At 42.8% G+C, this 19,385-nt stretch overlaps 1 pseudogene across 1 annotated transcript in view; it reads right to left on the bottom strand.

The window, feature by feature from the left end:
• Positions 1–9,634: 9,634 nt before the first annotated feature.
• LOC309831478 (large ribosomal subunit protein eL6-like) overlaps positions 9,635–19,385 on the bottom strand; it is a 75,718-nt pseudogene continuing 65,967 nt past the window's right edge. Inside the window, exon 2 of the transcript in view lies at positions 9,635–10,075. The product of the transcript in view is annotated as a large ribosomal subunit protein eL6-like (transcript). The remainder of the gene's footprint in view (positions 10,076–19,385) is intronic.

Genomic DNA, 19,385 nt, shown 5'->3' with positions numbered 1-19,385 from the left:
AAAAAAAAAAAAAAAAAAAAAAAAAAAAAAAAAAACTGACGATGGCTTCCATGTCACTTGTAATCCATGGGTGACCTGGCTGGAATCAGTTCAGCAAAAGTGTAGGGCGAGGGCTCTGCGCTGGCTCCCGGATGAGCTTGTGAGTCTGTATAACCCAGGGCCCAGCTCGCAATCCAGTGTGTGTGCTTGGGCACTTACTTGCTATTATCACTTGTTTTCTATGATCGCGGCTAGTTACTGTCTACTGAGTTTAAAACATTCTCTCCAGAGTCCTAAATAATAAGTTCACCTTTAGAAAGAAAATATTTCACAATATTGAAAACAGTTATATTATTATGAACACTGTGGAGAGAGTTCTCAGATCAACTAACATGGGCTTATCTGGTCATTTGTTTATATAACAAAGTTATTACACATAGTACATATCTTTAAGTGCCTGACCTGCTAGGTTCTGGGTATAGCAGCAACTGTGAACCAGTCAGACTGCCTCACGTTGCAGTGCTTTCACAGCGCCCATCCGTAACAGGTCAAGGCAAGTTGCAACTAATAATTGGATCTTGGAAAGAAAAAAATTTTGTTTCCCCTCTCCTAAAAGATGACTTCACTACTTGATAGCAAAGTGACCTTTAGCAAGTTGCTCAGCTAAGTCCTGTTTTGTTGTTTTATCATCTGTTCCCTTCAAAGGGCAAGAAGAAATCAGGGAAAGCTTGGACAATTGCCTAGCACAGTGCACTGGCACAAAGTAAATACTCAATAAATTATTATTATTATCGTTAGTGAAGTAAAACAATTTAAACTTCCTCCTAATTGTAATTTTAAGGGACAGTATAGTGTTGTCCCTTCTTCCATGCTTTATATTTATATAGAGGTTTGATGGAAAAGAGAAAGCTCATAAGGCAATTTGTTTCAATCATATGTTGTGATAGTAACTTCCACTAATTACATGTCATTTTGAAAGTATTTCCTCAAATTTGTTTTGAATATATAATATCGCCTTTGAATTTCTTTAACTTCCCCCTAACACTTTTACAAAATGAAAGGGTATGTTCTCTGTATTATACCACTAGTTATTTCACAACCAAACATGGTAACTTTTGGAGGGGAAGAGATTATTATTTTCTCTGGGCAGTTAGCTGAAAATCTAACAATAGTGAAGTCTGGAGCAAGAGTCAATTAAATAACAACAAATCTCATTTTCTTTGCTATCGGGGGGAAAAAATCATAGATATTTACGTAGACATATAAGATCTTAAGAAACATAGCTGCGTTTTAATTCCTGTTTCTGTGATTTTGGATGTTTGAAATGAAAGTTGTTCTCCTTTTAAAATTAGTGTAATTTTCACTAGGTAGAAAGAATATCTCTGATCTAAACCTCTCTCCTGAGCTCAAATTTCCTCTTCCACAAGTGACACTGGGACCACTATGGATATACATGGAATGAACTCATCACCCACCCCCTCCCTCTCCATATTCTAGACCTCACTGAATTCAACCTCCCAGTCACCTATACTACACACCAAAGAGTCATTTTTGAGTCTCCTTTCTCTCCCTCTGCTTTAAGTCAGTTATCAAGTCCTGATTTAACCTCCTAATTATGTCTCAGATATGTCCCCTCCCTTCTTTTCTTATTTCTACCGCTCTTATGTAGGGCTTTCCTATCTTACTCTCTAGCTCACTTGCTGCTGCAGCCTCTTAACTCTAAGGCTCTGCCATTATCATTCCCTTCAAATCCTTTCCCTGAGTGACTTATCTAAAAAGCAGATCTGAACATGCCACTCACCTTTAATGGCTTCCCCTTACTTACCAGATAAAAATCTCAGCTCTTAGCCACAGCATTCAAAGCCTCTGTACATCTCTCCAGCTTCACCTCTCTCTCTTTCCTGCCCTGACTTCACATTCCAGCCACACTTGATTCATTCATTTGACACTACTGTGTGCCAGCCACTGTCCTAGGCACTTGGCATACCTTGGGGAAAATAACTAAGATCTTTGCCTTCATGGTGTTTTTATGGAAGGGGGTGGGTGGTAACAGTAAAAAATAGACTTAATAAGCAAGCACATTTTATAGGGTCTGGGGGGAGTGTGATTTTAGATAGGCTGATCAAGTTTGGCTTTATTGAAAAGATGACATTAGAGCAAAGATGCGAAAGGAGGTGAGGCATGGATAAACAGAGGAAGAACATCTAGGCAGAAGGAACAGCCAGCGCAGAGCCCTGAGGTGGAGTGTGCTTAGCACATCCAGGATAGGAGAGAGCAGAGGGAGTAGTATGAGATGAGGTCAGAGAGATGACAGCATGTGTGAGTGTGATTTTTGGATGGGTTTTCATCAGCCATTGTAATAAGTCGGGGGTTGCTTTGCATTAAATGGGAAGCCAGCCTCATGTGGTCACCTACACAAGCCATAGTGTTTAGACCTTGTGTCTCTAATCATATGCTCCCTTCTGTTTGGATTGTACCCCTCTCTCCAGCTGAGTTGCTCCCATAATTCCTTTTGATTGTCTCTGGTACCGCATTTGCCATATTACTTACGAGATTGATGTCTTGAGGAAGGGTTTTGGTTTATTCATCTTTGTATCCCCGGCGCTCATAGCAGACATACATTCAATGAATGAATGATGATTTTTTAAAAAAATTAAACCTTTTTTATTGAAGTATAGTTAATTTACAGTATTGTGTTAGTTTCAAGTGTAAAGTGATTCAGTTATACATATATATATTCTTTTTCAGATTCTTTCCCATTATAGGTTATTACAAGATATTGAATACAGTTCCCTGTTCTATACAGTAGGTTCTTATTGTTTCTATTATTATAGAAACAATAAGGACCTACTGTATAGAACAGGGAACTGTTTGGTTATAGATTGCCTACATATGTCAGGTGTTTTCTATGTTTATAAGTTCTTGAAACAACCCTACAAGGTGGGCTTTATTATACCTCTTCTACAGAAGAGGAGATAAGATTCAGAGAGGCTAGGTAACTTCTCCAAAGTCACACAGCTGGTATGTATCTGAGGTGGGTTTTAAACTCAGCTGCTGGTCAGTTGCTGCGCAGCCCTTGTTTTACTCATGAGGCTTCCTCACTAGATTGAATGAAGGAGATGGAGAGACTTTGGTTTTGTTTCTTGCACTTGACTTCCCTAGGCTTAAAAAAAGACATCAATTCAACTCTATTAATTCATTAAATACTTAATAAGTATTGGAACGCAATACTGAACAAAATAGATGTAATCCCTTCCCTGGTACAGTTTACACTATAGCAGGGAAGACTCCCAATTGTCTGAGCAAGGGCAGTAATGTTCAGCCAGTGCTCTGCTGGAAGGAGAAAATGCCGCTGAGGGAACTGTAGCAGCAGCTCCCGACCCAGCCACCCAACCTGGTGAAAGCTGTATGATGAGAACATATTTCCTGGAGGAAGATAATTCCAGTGGAATGTACCCTTGACCTTAGGGACACTGAAACTCAGGAACTGGAGGTATATGTCTAACTGTGAATGTAAGAATGCCCTAGAGACTTGTCTAAGGTATTATACAAGTCTAGGCATTATATAAAAATCTAAAGAACCTTGCTTTATTCATGTTTTTCAACTTTGGCTAATGTTAATGCCCCTTCCCCAAATTTGATTACAATCTTTATGTATCAAATCTAAAGCATAAGCTTTTTAACCTTTGTTTTACATTTTCTTATTTGCTAAATTAGTTATTTACCCCGTTCATTAGTCAAGAGGACACGTGCGTTTTAGTAGTTACTACATTCCAAGCCTGTGAAATCTGAAGTCTTTCTCAGATCATTTTGTTCCACTGGAATTTGGTGGCGTATTGCGTCATCGGCTGGAGTTTGGTAACTTGTTACAGAATGCAGATTTTAAAATGGGGATGTTGGTGGGTATGAAATGGAATATTCACTCCCTTTTAATTACTGTTCAGTGGAAGAAATAATCCAGGAAACCATGAAAGGTGGTGTGACTGAGACAGGAAGAAGCCAGGCTGGAAAACCAGAGACCCCTATTCAGAAAGTAGCATTTTAGTGCTTTCTAACTGGTGGAAAATTAATAGGTTGTGCTCTGCAGATTTCCCGTGTTTCAAGTAGGGATACTGTATTTGCCGTAATAACTCTAATATGTGACTTGGTTTTCAAAATTAAAAATTTAAGGATGAAAATAGTTGCTCAGACAACCTGAAACTGGTGGTGGTGGCAACAGGGCAGTTGTTTTTAATAAGAAAATGATGGGGAAGATCAAAGAAGCGCAGGGTTCAGGATGTGGGAGTGAGTTCTCTTTATTGTAAACTGCTTTGGAGGGAGGTGAGAGATGGAGATTAGAGATGATGAAGACCTTTCCTTTTGGCTTCTCTGATCTAGCCATGGGTGATGAGAGTCTCTCTGGATGAGCGTCAAAGAAAAGACATGGTTAAATGAGTAATAAAAGAAAAAGCAATGGCCCATAAATACTAAGTGTTTTAAGTTTAAAATTTTCCCTCAAAAAAAAAAAAAAAAAAAAAAGCTTAGCTATTGCAGTTATTGTCTACAGCTTGTAAAACACAAGTTTCCCTAATGGAGCAGGTCCAGCAAGTCTTGGTTATAGAAAAAGTTAGGAATATTGTGAAAATCCAAAGAGTCCTGGCAAATATATGCTTTGAGGCTTTAAAAAGCACCCCAGAGGAGGAGAAAATATGCTGATAAAAATAGCCATAAAGTACTTTTTATGTTAAGAACAAAAAGACAGGAAATGTAGGGTTTTTTTTTTTTTCAAATATTGTTCCATTTTCTCCATCTGGTGAAATAAAATAAGACAGATATGTTATCCTCCACGGTTACACAAAAACAGCACCAGCAGGCCGGTTAGATGGTGGAGAGCTGCTATCCTTGGAGCAGTATGTAAGGCATTCCTGACCACCTCATCCCCCCCAAAAAACAGCACATGTACTGCTTCTCTGAGGCCATCAAACGTTCTTGACTTACAACATAGAAATTTCTTGGTTAACAGGACAACAAAATTACAGAACTGTCATCATTACGTTTAACCTTCCCTGTTTGCTAACTTCCTTCCAAAACATTTTTGTCCTAATTACATTTTTGCTGGTGGTTTGGAGAGGGCAGGACAACCCAAGGGAATGATTCTATTTTAATTGCATCTTTCCTTTCCCAGGAGGTCTGTGTCCTTTCATATCCACCAAACTCACTTGATCGCTTGATTAGCTGTTGTCCACTTGTTACTGAGAAAAAAACCAACCACCCAAACAAGCCCTGTGGATGCTTTGTTTTTGTTGTTTTTCCTCTACAGAGATCACAAAGCCTGTGCATACTCTTTCTGTCAGGCACCGGGTTTTTTCTAAGGCTCCAGGTGTGATAGAGGAGAGGGGTGTGTGCCTGTGTGTGTGTCTGTGTGTGTGTTCCTGAAACGTCAAACATGCATCCCAAACTGGTGTGTGTTTTTGAGCTAAGGTCCATAGCTTGCGTCCGATTTTGAAGAGATCGGTGACACCCGCCCCTCCCTCCCAAAGTTGAAGTAGCACTGCGTGTAACATCCAGATTAATTCCTCCACTGTTGCCAGACTGGGATCTTGGCCCGGTTTGCTGGAAGGTAAATTCGGTTTAATGAATTTCTACTCTAACGCGTGAGATCCTCAACACCAGCCTGAGGGTTTCACCCGCGGCCATGGGAAACTGTCCGAAGGCTTGGATTCTTCTCCGCGCGTTCTCGTCCCGGGCAGACCCCTCGCCTCCGCGTCGCGGGCGCCAGGGCTGCTTCTGCCAGAACAACCGTCTGGTCTGCAGATCGGAGAGGATCCTAACACGATGTTCCTCGGATGACCTGTCTACAGGAAACTTGTGTTCCCCTTTCCTTCAGAAATCAGAGGGACGGCAGTCAGTGGGGAGAGAGGAGTCCCTGTTTTTAAAAAATATAACCGCAGCCAGGGCGCCTTTCCCGGTGCATCCAGGCGGGCGGGGTGGGCGCAGCCCGCAAGCTCCCAGCGCGCAGGCCGCCCAGTCCTCGCCCCGGCCCTCCGCGTCCAGGCGGCGGCACAGCCACAGCGCGACGGCTGCCAGCCTCTCGGAGCTGGTCCGGGAGAACCGCAGCCGGCTCTGCTCTGCTCGCCTCTGGGCGGAAGCGCCGGGGCCCCTCCCGCCGCGTCTGCGGGGAGAAGAAGGCGCTCGCGTACGGCTGTGGGTTCGGGGGAGGGGGCGTCGGGGACCGCGCCCCCTTTCCAGGCTCTAGGCAGAGGCACGCCATCGCGGCTCCGCACCAGGTCTGATGCTCGGGATCCCTACCCTTTAAGGCGGGATGAGCTGCGGGCTCGCTCCGGTACCGGGCGTCCGCTCCGGAGTCCACTGTCCATCCCAGGCTTCGTTCATGCTTTCCCAGAACACCCGTTTTGTACCAGCACTGGGGGAGAGTGTACGAAGATAGGACAATGCGTGGAGGGGACAGGACGTGAAATGCTGGGGAGAGCCCTGAGTAACAGGAAGGAGCACAAGGGCTGGTTTGCTGGGCTCCATTCACTGAATCCAGATTACTACTAAGTAAACGGGTGTTAGTATCCCCATTTTACAGAGGGGAATACTGACACCAGAGAGATTTAGCGGCTTGCCTGGGATCATGACAGCGGAGCTTCGGGCTGTTTAATGCCCAGCGGAGCACGCCAAACTCTTGCTTCCTTCCAGCTGCCTCGCTGAGAGGGATTAACTCTGCCCAGGACAGTGGGCAGAGCTTCAGCGTGGAAGCACCTAGTAAGCCGAGTGCTCGTCTCCCTCTCTCTTTGGTCGTAATGAAGTAGAGAAAGTAGGGGCACACCTGGGCCGGCTTCCCGCCCTCTTCTCCCCAACTGCCTTCACCCGTTAAGTGATCTCTTGCAGTTACCAGCACCTAGAGCCTGACAACCCCCCATTAAAAATATACATATTTCCAGCCTGAACTTCTTCCCTAAGGTCCAGCCTCCAGTTTTGTTTATTCAACTGCCTGCCGGATATGTATCTCCACCCAGACGTCTACAAGATGCTCAAATGTAACTTGTTTGAAGTTTTGCCCCCAAACCTGCTCCGTCCTTAAGAGCAGGTCATTTTTTTTTCTTTTTTTCCCACGAGGTGCTCAGGCCAAAACTTTGGCATCATCTTTAACTCCTGTTCCCTTCACACTCAGGATGGAGCCTGCTGGAAAACACTGAGCTTCTATCTACTGTGGATCCTCAGAATCTAACCAATGCGACTGCTACTTGGGCCCACACCCTCATCCTCTCGCACCTACGTTGTTATGACAGCCTCTCAACTGCTCTTCATGTTTCTACCTTGTCCCCCCTTGCAGTCAGAGTGATCCAGTTCTTTGAGGGAGTTCAGAAGCCCCCAGTGACTCCTCACCTCACTCAGGGTCACAGCCTATGTCCTTCAGTCTACACCCCTGAGTGACCACCCCTCCTTGACCACTTCTACCTCTCTTTCCTGGCCCAAGCTCACTCTCCGCAACCACCCTGCCCTTCCTGTTAGTCATGCCTCAGGGTCTTTGCACTTGCTGTGCCCTCTGCGGGGGGGGGGGGGGGAGTGCTTTTCCTCACAAAGGCATAGTTTGCTTCTGCTCTGTGCTCAAATGTCACCTTCTGGGTGAAGTGCTCCCTGACCACCTGTTTAACATTGCGACTTCATCCCTTCCTTTTCCTCTTTCCCTGCTTTATTTTTCTGCTCAGTATTTAACTTCTCATATACTGTATTTTCTTCCCCCCCTTCTTTTATCTTTATTCTATTTTTTAAAAAATTTATTTATGTATTTATTGGGTTGGGCCGGGTCTTAGTTGCAGCAGGCAGGCTCCTTTAGTTGCAGCTTGTGGGCGCCTTTGTTGCGGCATGCTAACTCTTAGTTGCGGCATGCATGGGGGATCTAGTTCCCTGGCCAGGGATAGAACCTGGGCCCCCTGCATTGGGAACACGGACTCTTAACCACTGTGCCACAAGGGAAGTCCCTTTCCCCCCTCTTATTGCTTCTGTCCCTCCATAAGAATGTCAGTCATATACATGGGGGCAGGGATTTTTTTTTAAAAAATTGCTGTATCTCCAGTGCCTAGAACAGTGTCTGTCACGTGGAAGGCACTCAATAAATATTTATTTTATTATGAATAAACCCACAATAAAATGGGAGAAAGGGAGTACTCCACAAAATCCTAGCTCTGTGACCTTGGGCAAGTTATTTAACTGCTCGAAAACTGTTTTCTCACCTGTAAAATGATGGTAGATACTACCTCATAGGGTTATCAGTGATATTAAATAAGTAAATCCACAGAAAACACTAAGCACATGAGAAGAGCACAGTAAGTGGTAGTGATTTTTACTGATATATAAGATTGATAGTGTGTATTCAGGCCAGACTGGTAAGTGTGCACATATGCCTTGTACCTTACGTAGCTTTTAGAAGCCATTTCTCTGTTTGTAGTGGTGCAGAAAGAAGAATGTAGTAGCATCAGCTGAAATTGTTCCTCTGTTGATGTTTCTGTGTACAGTGTCTTGGAGGTGTGCGCTTACTATTCCTGCTGAGAGCTCTGGGGGTGGGACGGGGCGAAGCCATTTTTGCTGGCCATCACCCGCCAGCCTCATCATCTTCCACGGAAAGGGGGAAGGGGAAGTTGGATTCCTTTCGAGAATGTGAGTTTACCCCCTTTATGATTCTAGCAGGGAAATTCTTTTGAAGATGTACCGGGATGGGCTGCAGAGTGTGGGGTGGGATGGAGGGAGGAGAACTTCATTTAAACGTGAGGGCTGGGACTGGGACTACCTTTGGGCTTCCCTTCAGCTACCCAGCCTGTTTCCTTAGGCAGAGCTCCCTAGGGCGGGCTCTCCCGGTGATGTGCTCGCCTGAGGTGGGAGGGGTCCAGGGAGTGACAGGATTTAGAAGCAGATTGGACAGCAGATCCTTAGTGACCTTCCCTCTAGCTGGACCAGCTTCTCCCATGGCTCCCCCTCCTACCCTCACTTTACTCGACTTTCCACCCTGTTTAGAGTTGCGTCTGTGCCCCGGTGCCTGCTCTCACTATGGGCTACACTATACGTTTGCTGGGTAACCGCTCCCCGGCCCCCTCCGCGTCAGCCATGCAAGCTCCAAGGGGACAGCAATTTTTGTCTGCTACCTTCGCTGCTTTCTTTTTAGCTCCCAGGGCACGGCCTGGCACGCAGGGTCAAGAAATACCTGTTGTCGGATGAGTCCTTATACCGAGCTTGTTGAATTCTGCCAAGCAGCCCCTGACACGAACTGAACAATCTTTGTGCCCCAACTGTTTAAATGCCTTTTCTCGACAGCCCTCTGAAGTTGGTGTTCTTACACTTCCCAACTCGCAGAGAAGCTGAGGACCAGTGAGGGTCAGTAACTTGGTCAGCGGCAGTAAGCAGTTGATAAACGGTGAAGCCAAGGCCAGAATCCTCGCAATCTGGGTCTAGGCTCGGAGGCCCAACCTTCTCGTGGGAAGATGGCAAAGAGGGCCGATCGCGAGCCGCAGGCACAACAGGCCTGGACTCTGAAAGGTCAGAAGGTTGAGAGGAAGCCAGAGGTTCCGGCCATCCAAACATCCCCTCAGCGCTTCCGCGGCCGCCGGGTGTGTCCCGGGGCCTGGCCGAGCTGCCCCGAAGCCAGCGCGGGCCTGGCATGCGCCCATCAAACTGCCTAGGAGATTAAAAAGTGAAGCCTCTTCTCAAACTCCCTCCCTCCCAAGTCCCTGCCGGGGCCCACACAGCTCGAAGTTTCCGGGTAGGAATAAGCCAGCCACACGAGGCTGGATAGACCGAGCCCGGCGCAGGCGCGGGTTTCCCCACCCGCGGCCGCGGCCACCGTCTGATCCCCGCGGAAGACCCAAGAGAGAAATCGTGTCGATAAGGAAACTAGAAACTGGGAACTACTGCTATGGGAACCGAGAGCCCGCCTGCTACGGGCAGCTGGCGTGCGGGGCGAGCTCGGGCGCGGGTTTCCGCTGGGCGGGCTGTGCGCCGAGCCCCGGCGGGGACGCGCGGACACGGGCGCGGCGTGGGCGTGGGCGCGCGCGGCGGGAGCGGGCGCGCGGCCGGGCAAGCCGCTGCCAGCGAGTTCCTCGTTCACATCGTCTTTATGCTTAAAAAATAAAAATCAGAAAAACCGCTTGGGAGTGGAGTGGTTTACTCTGTGAGTCCGTTTTTCTCCATTACTGCAGCGATGGAGTGAACGTAAACTCCACCCTCCCGGCCCTGCGCCCCCGAATCCGGGGTCCTTGCCTGGGCGCTCCTCGCGGGCGTCCGGGAACCCGTCTACCCAGCACGCTTTCGCAGCGCGATGGTGGTTTTTTGGTACGGAGATATGGGGAGTAGTAAACACAAGTTCACTGAGAATGTCACCGAATTCATAGGAGCTTTTGGTCATTTTGTCTTTATTTATTTTATCTTAAGTCAAGGGATACTAAAACCATAACTACTCATCCTGCGGGCTTCTGGGAGAAGGTGGAGATTAAAATACCAGAAAATTCTGGTAATCCCTGTTCTAATGAGTCAATTAAAAAGAGTTTCTTTACCCACCACCCCCAGGTAGAATCATAGGGAAATCAATGAAGGAATCTGCTCAACCTCTATAGTTCTGTTTGGAAACTCGAAACCAGATCCTCGTTGTTTTCAGTTGCAAATTAGCGTTCGCATTAATTGCCCTAAAAGGCAGCGATCTGCCTTATGCAGAATTTTGTTTTTGAACCAATGTTTGTTTCCATTTTCTTCCCTAGACGCTGCTAACTGATGTGGAACCATTAAAACAAAACAAACAAAAAACCCAGCTGATTTATGTTTTTTCTATTTTAGTTATTGAATCTTGTACTCTTGGCTAATTTCTTTTTTTTTAAGGGGAGGGTTTATTTCAAAATGGATTTTATAGTTAAAAAGTAACTGAGATGTTAGGCAACTTTGTGGTAAAACCTAAAGTGCACCAGGGATGAAGACTAGAATTTAGTTCCGTTTCTTGCTCCATTACTCACTTGATGTGGCCTCTGACAAGTCCCTTCACTGTCCTGGGCCTCAGGCTCTCTCTCCATCAGTAACAAGGGGATCATCTCCAACATCTACCTGTGGGTGTTACAAGGGTTAGTGAAATATGTGGTGAGTGCTTTGATTCTAGGGTGAATGACCTGTACACATAAAATATGATTATATCTCAGATTCATCTTTGATTCATCTGAATAAATGGGCCTTCCCTTTATTAACTCTCCCTGTTAAAATTTCAATATTGAGTTATTTGATTTTAAAGCTCTGTGTTGGGGCATTCTGTAGCTTAAAACACTCTTTGTAAAAAGCCTTGAGAAGTTATTTGACCCTGTTAAAGGAGAACCTCTATTTGTTCATGGATATCGAACCACTTATCTTTCCAATTACGTCATTCAATGTATTAATTCAACAAATGTTTATTGAAAATGTCCTCTTTCTAGGGACTGCAAGGGAGTGCTTACAAAGGACTATCTTGTTTGACTACTGCTCCCAGACACTGTGTTAAACACTTTTTTTTTTTTTAGCATACAGATTCTTTTTTATTTCATACACGTGTGCACGTGTGTGTGTGTGTGTTTTGGACATGAAGGAGGAGGTTATCATAATGATAACAGCAATTGCCGTTTATTGTCCACTTTATGTCAGGTACAGTCCTTGTTCATTTTAAAGATATTATCTCAATTACTTCTAGAAGAAAGTGTAGTGTCTCTTGATGTGAAGCCAGTTCAGACCTGAGTTTGAATCCCACTTCCGCTGCTTATCAGGTATTAGGCCTTGGTCATGTAACTTAACGTCCATGAGCCTTTTTTCTCAATGGAATAATAATTTCTACTTTGTGGAATTTCTGTAAGATTAATGCAATTATATATATATATATATATATATATATATATATATAAATTGATTAGCTTATAGTAAATCCCCTAATAAATGGTAAACGTTACTATTCATCTTCAGAATCACCCTATATGACGGGCATTTTTTTTTAACAACTTTATTGGGGTATAATTGCTCCACAACGGTGTGCCAGTTTCTGCTTTATAACAAAGTGAATCAGTTATACATACACATATGTTCCCACATCTCTTCCCTCTTGCGTCTCCCTCCCTCCCACCCTCCCTATCCCACCTCTCCAGGCGGTCACAAAGCACCAAGCCGATATCCCTGCGCCATGTGGCTGCCTCCCACAAGCTATCTACCTTACGTTTGTTAGTGTATATATGTCCATGCCTCTCTCTCGCCCTGTCACAGCTCACGCTTCCCCCTCCCCATATCCTCAAGTCCATTCTCCAGTAGGTCTGTGTCTTCACTCCTGTCTTATCCCTAGGTTCTTCATGACATTTTTTTTTCTTAAATTCCATACATATGTGTTAGCATACGGTATTTGTCTTTCTCTTTCTGACTTACTTCACTCTGTATGACAGACTCTAGGTCTATCCACCTCACTACAAATAGCTCAATTTCGTTTCTTTTTATGGCTGAGTAATATTCCATTGCATATATGTGCCACATCTTCTTTATCCATTCACCTGATGATGGACACTTAGGTTGTTTCCATCTCCGGGCTATTGTAAATAGAGCTGCAATGAACATTGTGGTGTTAAACACTTTATGTGTATTGTTTCACTGGATCCTCGTAATAGATCCTTGAAACGTAGGAACTATCGTTACCCTGTGTATAGAATGCAAGCTGAGGAGTTTGTTTGTAATTCAGTAGGCAAGGTACTACCCCACCAGCATAGTCTTGTGAGGTCACTTGCAACAGTAAAGGGCTACCCTTTTGCAACCTCTGATGGAAATTTATGGTCGCATTTTTTTATGAAGAAAAGGTTTTGAAACACTGCTTCAGCAGGTATGAAATTCATCTAGGTATAGTGTTTAACAACCTTAAACCAGGTCATCCTACAGTTGAGAGGATGGATTAGAGAAAATTTACCTAAAGCAATTTTACCTATAGGCAAAATATGATGACCCAGTTGGAATTGGCTAAACATTCAAAAGCACAGCCGTCTGTTTCATCCCTTTCCTCAACACCGCCTCCCCGCCAACAAAAAAAAGAAAGAGAAAAGAAAAGACATCTTCTTAAGTTCTCATGTGGTCACTACCTGGTTTTGAGAAGTTATCTAAAAGATAAAATTGGAGGAGTTTGCATTCCTCACACAGGAAAGGGGTCATACACCCTGATTTAGTGAGGGAAAAGAGAAATATTGTGGATTAAGCCAATGTTGCATGGCCTATTTTCCCTGCTCCTTATTCACATTTCTCATCCCTGGAAATATGATCCACCAAATGACATCTCACAATGTGGGACAGGAGGAAAAGAAGCAAATTAAGACAGAATGTACAGGTTTTTGTCTTCTCTCTGTGGCCAGTTGGGCCAGCTGCAACAGATTGCTTAGAAAGTTCACTATTTACACCGTAGTATTATAATCCTACACATTGGCTGCGTGCTGACAATGTGCTAAGTCATCAGCGTGATTAAAGCAAACACCATATGCTGGGTTGACAGTGTCCTAGTTTACAGTCTCCGACTTACAACACTGACACATATACACATATAACAGAAGCAGATGTGTATATGGACTGCAGCAAGTGCTGAATGACTGAGATAAAGAGGAATTAGTTGTGGTGCTTTCTCTGAATGAGAGAAAAGAAAGTGAGATAGGCAAGTCATATATTCAGAGAGTAGTCTTGGGAGAATTAGAGGAAACTCCTATCTTGCTTACAGTTACTTAGTTGGGAAAGGATTCTTGAGAAGGAACCAGAGATGGGGATTTCAGAGTAACAGAGTCATAATATGTTAGAATTGAAAGAGACTTTAGAAGTCCAAATCCAACTCTTTACTTTATGAACAAAAAAGCTGAGGCCCAGAGCCCTAGAGTGGCTAGTTAGTAGCAGATCTGGACTCTGACACAGATGCCCACCCTCTGATCCTCCAATGTTCTTCCACATCAAAGGGTTTTTCTTGCTACTGTTTATTTTATTAAGATTTGTTTTACTTTTTATTTTGGAAAATTTCAAATATGTATGAAAAAAGAGCAAATAGTATAATGAACCTCTCTCTACCTCTCTCTCTCTCTCTCTCTCTCTATATATATATATATAGCCTACGTTTATACCATTCTTATTTCATCTATTCCCTTGTTTTTATGTATTTATTTATTTTTGAAGTATTTTAAAGCAAATCCCAGGTTCCATATTGTTTCACCAGTCAGTACTTTGGTATGCAACTCTAAGTGATAAAGACTTTTAAAACACATAACCATGCTATTAGCATACCAAACAAAATGAACAATAAACCTTAATATCATCTAATACCTACTCCTTATTCACATTGCTCTAACAGTATCAACGGTATCTTTTTTACAGTTGGTTTGTTTGAATTGGCCTCTAAATAAGGTCCACACATTGTAAATTGTTGTTATGGTTCATAAGCTTCTTTTACTCTATAACTGTTCCTCCTCCTTTTCGTTTAATGGCTTTTTAGTGAAACCAACACATTTATCCTCTAGAATGTGGCACCGTCTGTGGATCTGGCAGATTGCTTCCTTTGTGGTGGTGTTTATCTTGTTCCTCCACCTGTATTTCCTGTGGATTGGTGATTAGACCTAGAAGCTTGATTAGATATAGGTTCGGTGTATTTCAGCAGGTTCAGTGTACTTCAGCAGGAATACTTTATAGTACACTTGCTCTGGCATCATTTCTTGAAGCAGATAATGTCTGGTTATCCTGATTTCAGTGATCAGTGGGTTCAGGGGGTGCCAGCTTAATCTCCCCAACAGCCTTTCACCTAATTGTTTTGGGATCCACTGATGACTGTTGCCTAGAAGATCCAGCATTTCACTGGAGGTTTATAAATGGTGATTTTCTCTGTCATTCCTCTGCATTTATTAACTGGAATATTTCTTTAAAAACGTTCTCCCATCGCTCTTTTGCTCTCTTGAAGCACTATGGTATAGGAAAAGGCAGGATAAATGCTTCATGCTTTCTCTTTACTTTTTAATTTTCAGAGTAGTGAGTGGGGTATAATAGAGATTACAGAGGTGGAGTAATTAATTCTGGACAAGGTGATCAGAGAGTATTTCTCAGAAGTAGAATTTGAGCTAGGACTGGAAAAATATCTATGATTTTGACAGGCAAAGAAGGGAGGAGAGTCAGAGCTCCATGGTCTCAGGGAACTCTGTGATCAAACGGGGGATGTGGTTGATACACTGTTGTGATTAGAGCATAGAGATCATGGACTGATTGGGGAAGGGCCTGTCTCCCTCAGTAGATTGTGACACTCTTGAAGGAAAGGATCTAGGCCTTCATCTTTGAACTCTAGTGATAAGAAAGTTGCTTGCCACAAACTGAACATTTTCTCAATAAATATTTGACTAAATGAATGAATTAACTTGAACTTTCTTTGAGGGTCGGTTATATTTTTTGCTGTTATAGTAGCTTGTTTTACCTTAATCAAAGAGCAAGAGAACAGACTACTTATCATTTAATTTTAACAAAATGAAGAAAGAAAAGCATATGATCATCTCAATTGATGCAGAAAAAGCATTTGACAAAATCCAACACCTTTCATGATAAAATACTCAATAAACTAGTAATAGAAGGAAACTACCTCAGCTTACTAAATGTCATATATGAAAAGCCCACAGCTAACATACTCAATGGAGAAAGACTGAAAACTTTTCCTCTAAAATCTGGAACAAGACAAGGCTGCCCACTCTTGCCACTTTTATTCAAAACAGTACTGGAAGTCCCAGTCAGAGCAATTAGAAAATAAAAAGAAATAAAAAAGCATTCAGATTGGAAAGGAAAATTGAAATTATCTCTGTTTGCAGACTACATAATCTTAAATGTAGAAAACTCTAGAGATTCCACAAAAAAGCATTAGAACTAATAAACAAATTCAGCAAAGTTGTAGGATACAAAATCACCAGACAAAATCAGTTGCAGGGACTTCCCTGGTGGTGCAGTGGTTAAGAATCCACCTGCGAATGCAGGGGACACGGATTCAAGCCCTGGTCTGGGAAGATCCTACATGCCGTGGAGCAACTAAGCCCGTGTGCCACAACTACTGAAGCCCACATGCCTAGAGCCCATGTTCCGCAACAAGAGAAGCCACTGCAATGAGAAGCCCGTGCACCACCATGAGGAGTAGCCCCCGCTCGCCACAACTAGAGAAAGCCCACGTGCAACGACAAAGACCCAACGCAGCCAAAAGAAAAAAAAAAGTCAGTTGCATTTCTCTACACTAACAATGAACAATCTGAAAAGGAAATTAAGAAAATAACCCCATTTACAATAGCATAAAAAAGAATAAAATACCTAGGAATAAACATAAGCAAGAGGGTGAAAGATTTGTATACTGAAAAGTACATGACGTGGCTGGAAGAAATTAAAGAAGACACAAATAAGTGAAAAGACATGCTGTATTTATGGATTGGAAGGCTTACTATTGTAAAGGTGTCAACACTACCTAAAGCAATCTATAGATCAATGCACTCTGTCAAAATCGCAATGGTGTTTTTTTGCATACCTAAAATAAGTATGGATTTTTGAGGGGCCCTGAATATGAAAAAGAAGAATAAAGGTGAATGTCTCAAAACTTCCTGATTTCAAAACTTATAAAGCTACAGTAATCAAAACACTGTGGTACTGGCATAAAGAGACATATTGACCAGCGGAATACAATAGAGAACCCAGTAATAAAACCTCACATATATGGTCAGATGATTTTTGGCAAGGGTGCCAAGGCCATTCAATGGGGAAAGGACAGGCTTTGCAACAAATGATGCTGGGGAGACTGGATATCCACATGCAAAAGAATGAAGTTGGGCCTTGACACCAAAACCGTACACAAAATTTAACTCAAAATAGATCAAAGACCTAAATGTAAGAGCTAAAACCATAAAACTCTTAGAAGAAAACATGAGGGAAAAGCTTCATGACATTGGATTTAGCAATGATTTCTTGGATGTGACACTAAAATCCCAGGCAACAATAGAAAAAAATAGATAAATTTGACTACATCAAAATTTAAAACTTCTGTGCATAAAATGATAACAATCAACAGAGTGAAAAGGCAAACCACGGAATGCGAGAAAATATTTGTAAATTATATATCTGATAACAAGCTGATATCCAGAATATATAAAGAACTCCTACAACTTAACAACAACAAAAGAAATGAACCAATTCAAAAACGGGGCAGAAGACTTGAACAAACATTTCTCCAGAGAAGATATACAAATGGCTCACGAACACGTGAAAAGATGCTCGACATCACTAATCATTAGAGAAATGCAAATCAAAACCACAGTGAGATACCATTTCACATCTATTTGAATGACTACTACTAGGGGGGAAAAAAGGAAAAGGAAGAGAAAAGAAAAGAACAAGTATTGGTGAGGATATACAGAAATTGGAATCCTTGTGCACTGTTGATGGGAATGTAAAATGGTGCAGCCTCTATGGAAAACAGTATGGCATTTCCTCAGAAAACTAAAAATAGAATTACTACATGATCCAGCAATTCTGCTGGTGGGTATGTACCCCCAACATTGAAAACCGGGTACATCCAGTTTCATTAACAGGATTAATCACAATAGCCAAAAGGTGAAAGCAACACAAGTGTCCATGGAAAGCTGAATGAATAAACAAAAGGTAGTATATACATACAATGGAATATTGTTCAGCCTTGAAAAGCAAGGAGATTCTGACACAAGCTACAGCATGGTTAAACCTTGAAGACAATATGTTAAGTGAAATAAGCCAGTCGAAACCCCCCCTCCCCTCAAAATACCCGGAATGAGTCCATTTGATTCTACTTATATGAGGTACCTAGAAGAGTCAAATTCATAAAGATGGAGATAGAACGGTTGTTGCCAGGGGCTGGAGAGAGGGAGGAATGGGGAGTTGTTGTTTAACAGGTGTAGAGCTTCAGTTTTTTTTTTTTTTTTTTGCGGTACGCGGGCCTCTCACTGTTGTGGCCTTTCCCGTTGCGGAGCATAGGCTCCGGACGCGCAGGCTCAGCGGCCATGGCTCACGGGCCTAGCCGTTCCGCGACATGTGGGATCTTCCCAGACCGGGGCACGAACCCGTGTCCCCTGCATCGGCAAGCGGACTCTCAACCACTGCGCCACCAGGGAAGCCCTGAGCTTCAGTTTTTAAGATGAGAAGAGTCCTGGAGATGCATGGTGATGATGGTTTTACAACAGTGTGAATATATTTAACGCTGCTGACTATGTACTTTAAAATGGTTAAGATGATAAATTTTGCATGTATTTTACTACAATTTAAAAAATTAGGATAAATAAAATTCCTTGCTACTATATACTAAATAATAGGAGAGAGATTAAGAGAACTTAAATATACAATTCAGTGCAATGCTCAACAAAGAATCAATCCTATTAAATACATTTACTTTCAATTACAAATTTTTTAAAATGTTAAACTCATGAAAACAATGAAGGTCTGAGGAAATGTTCCCAATTAGAGGAGACTAAAAATGCATGACAATTAATTGGAGTTGTGTGATCCTGGATTGGATCTCAGAACAGGAAAAAAGCAAAGCTATAAATGACATAATTGGAACCATTGGAAACAACATGAGTGGTGGGTTGGATATCAGTATTAAATGTTACATTTGTTGATTTTGGTAAATGTGCTGTGGTTATGTTATGTTAGAGAAAGCCCTTATTCCTGGGAAATATACACTGAGGTATTTATAAATCAAGGGGAATTATGTCTGCAATTACTCTGAAATGATTCAGGGGAAAAATAGAGTGAGCAGATGATAAAGCAAATGGAGCAAAATGCTAACAATGGATGAATCTGGATAAAAGACCTACAGCACTTCTTTGTACCATTCGTGAAACTTTTCTGTGTGAAATAAAAAATAAGAAACAAAAATCAAATGGTGGTCTCTGGTCTCAATAATCAGCAGAGGTGTAGGTAAGAAAGGAATAGCATTGCTATACAGTGCCGTAGTGTGGCCTTGGCTGGGTGAGTTTAGGGCTTTATAACTTGCATTTTCTCTATCAAGAAATAATTGAGGATTGACTTAAGTACTAAATCTGTACTTTTGTGCCATCCCTTGATACATGAATGATTTACTGATCCAGAAAATCCTCCGATATGGGAGAAAACCACTAGACTAAATTCTATTGATGTGACTTTTGTGACGTAAACATATGCTATAAAATCAAAGGAAAAAAATCCATCTGGGGACTTCCCTGGTGGCGCAGTGGTTAAGAATCTGCCTGCCAATGCAGGGGACACAGGTTCGATCCCTAGTCTGGGGAGATATGCCGCGGAGCAGCTAAACCCGTGTGCCACAATTAAGCCTGAAATCTAGAGCCTGCGAGCCACAACTACTGAAGCCTGCACACCTAGAGCCGGTGCTCCACAACAAGAGAAGCCAC

This window comes from Grampus griseus (genome assembly GCF_964374135.1).
Source record: "Grampus griseus genome assembly, chromosome: 13".
Classification (NCBI taxonomy): domain Eukaryota; kingdom Metazoa; phylum Chordata; class Mammalia; order Artiodactyla; family Delphinidae; genus Grampus; species Grampus griseus.
Note: the sequence above shows the minus strand (reverse complement) of the source record. Positions and strands in the feature narration are given on the sequence as shown.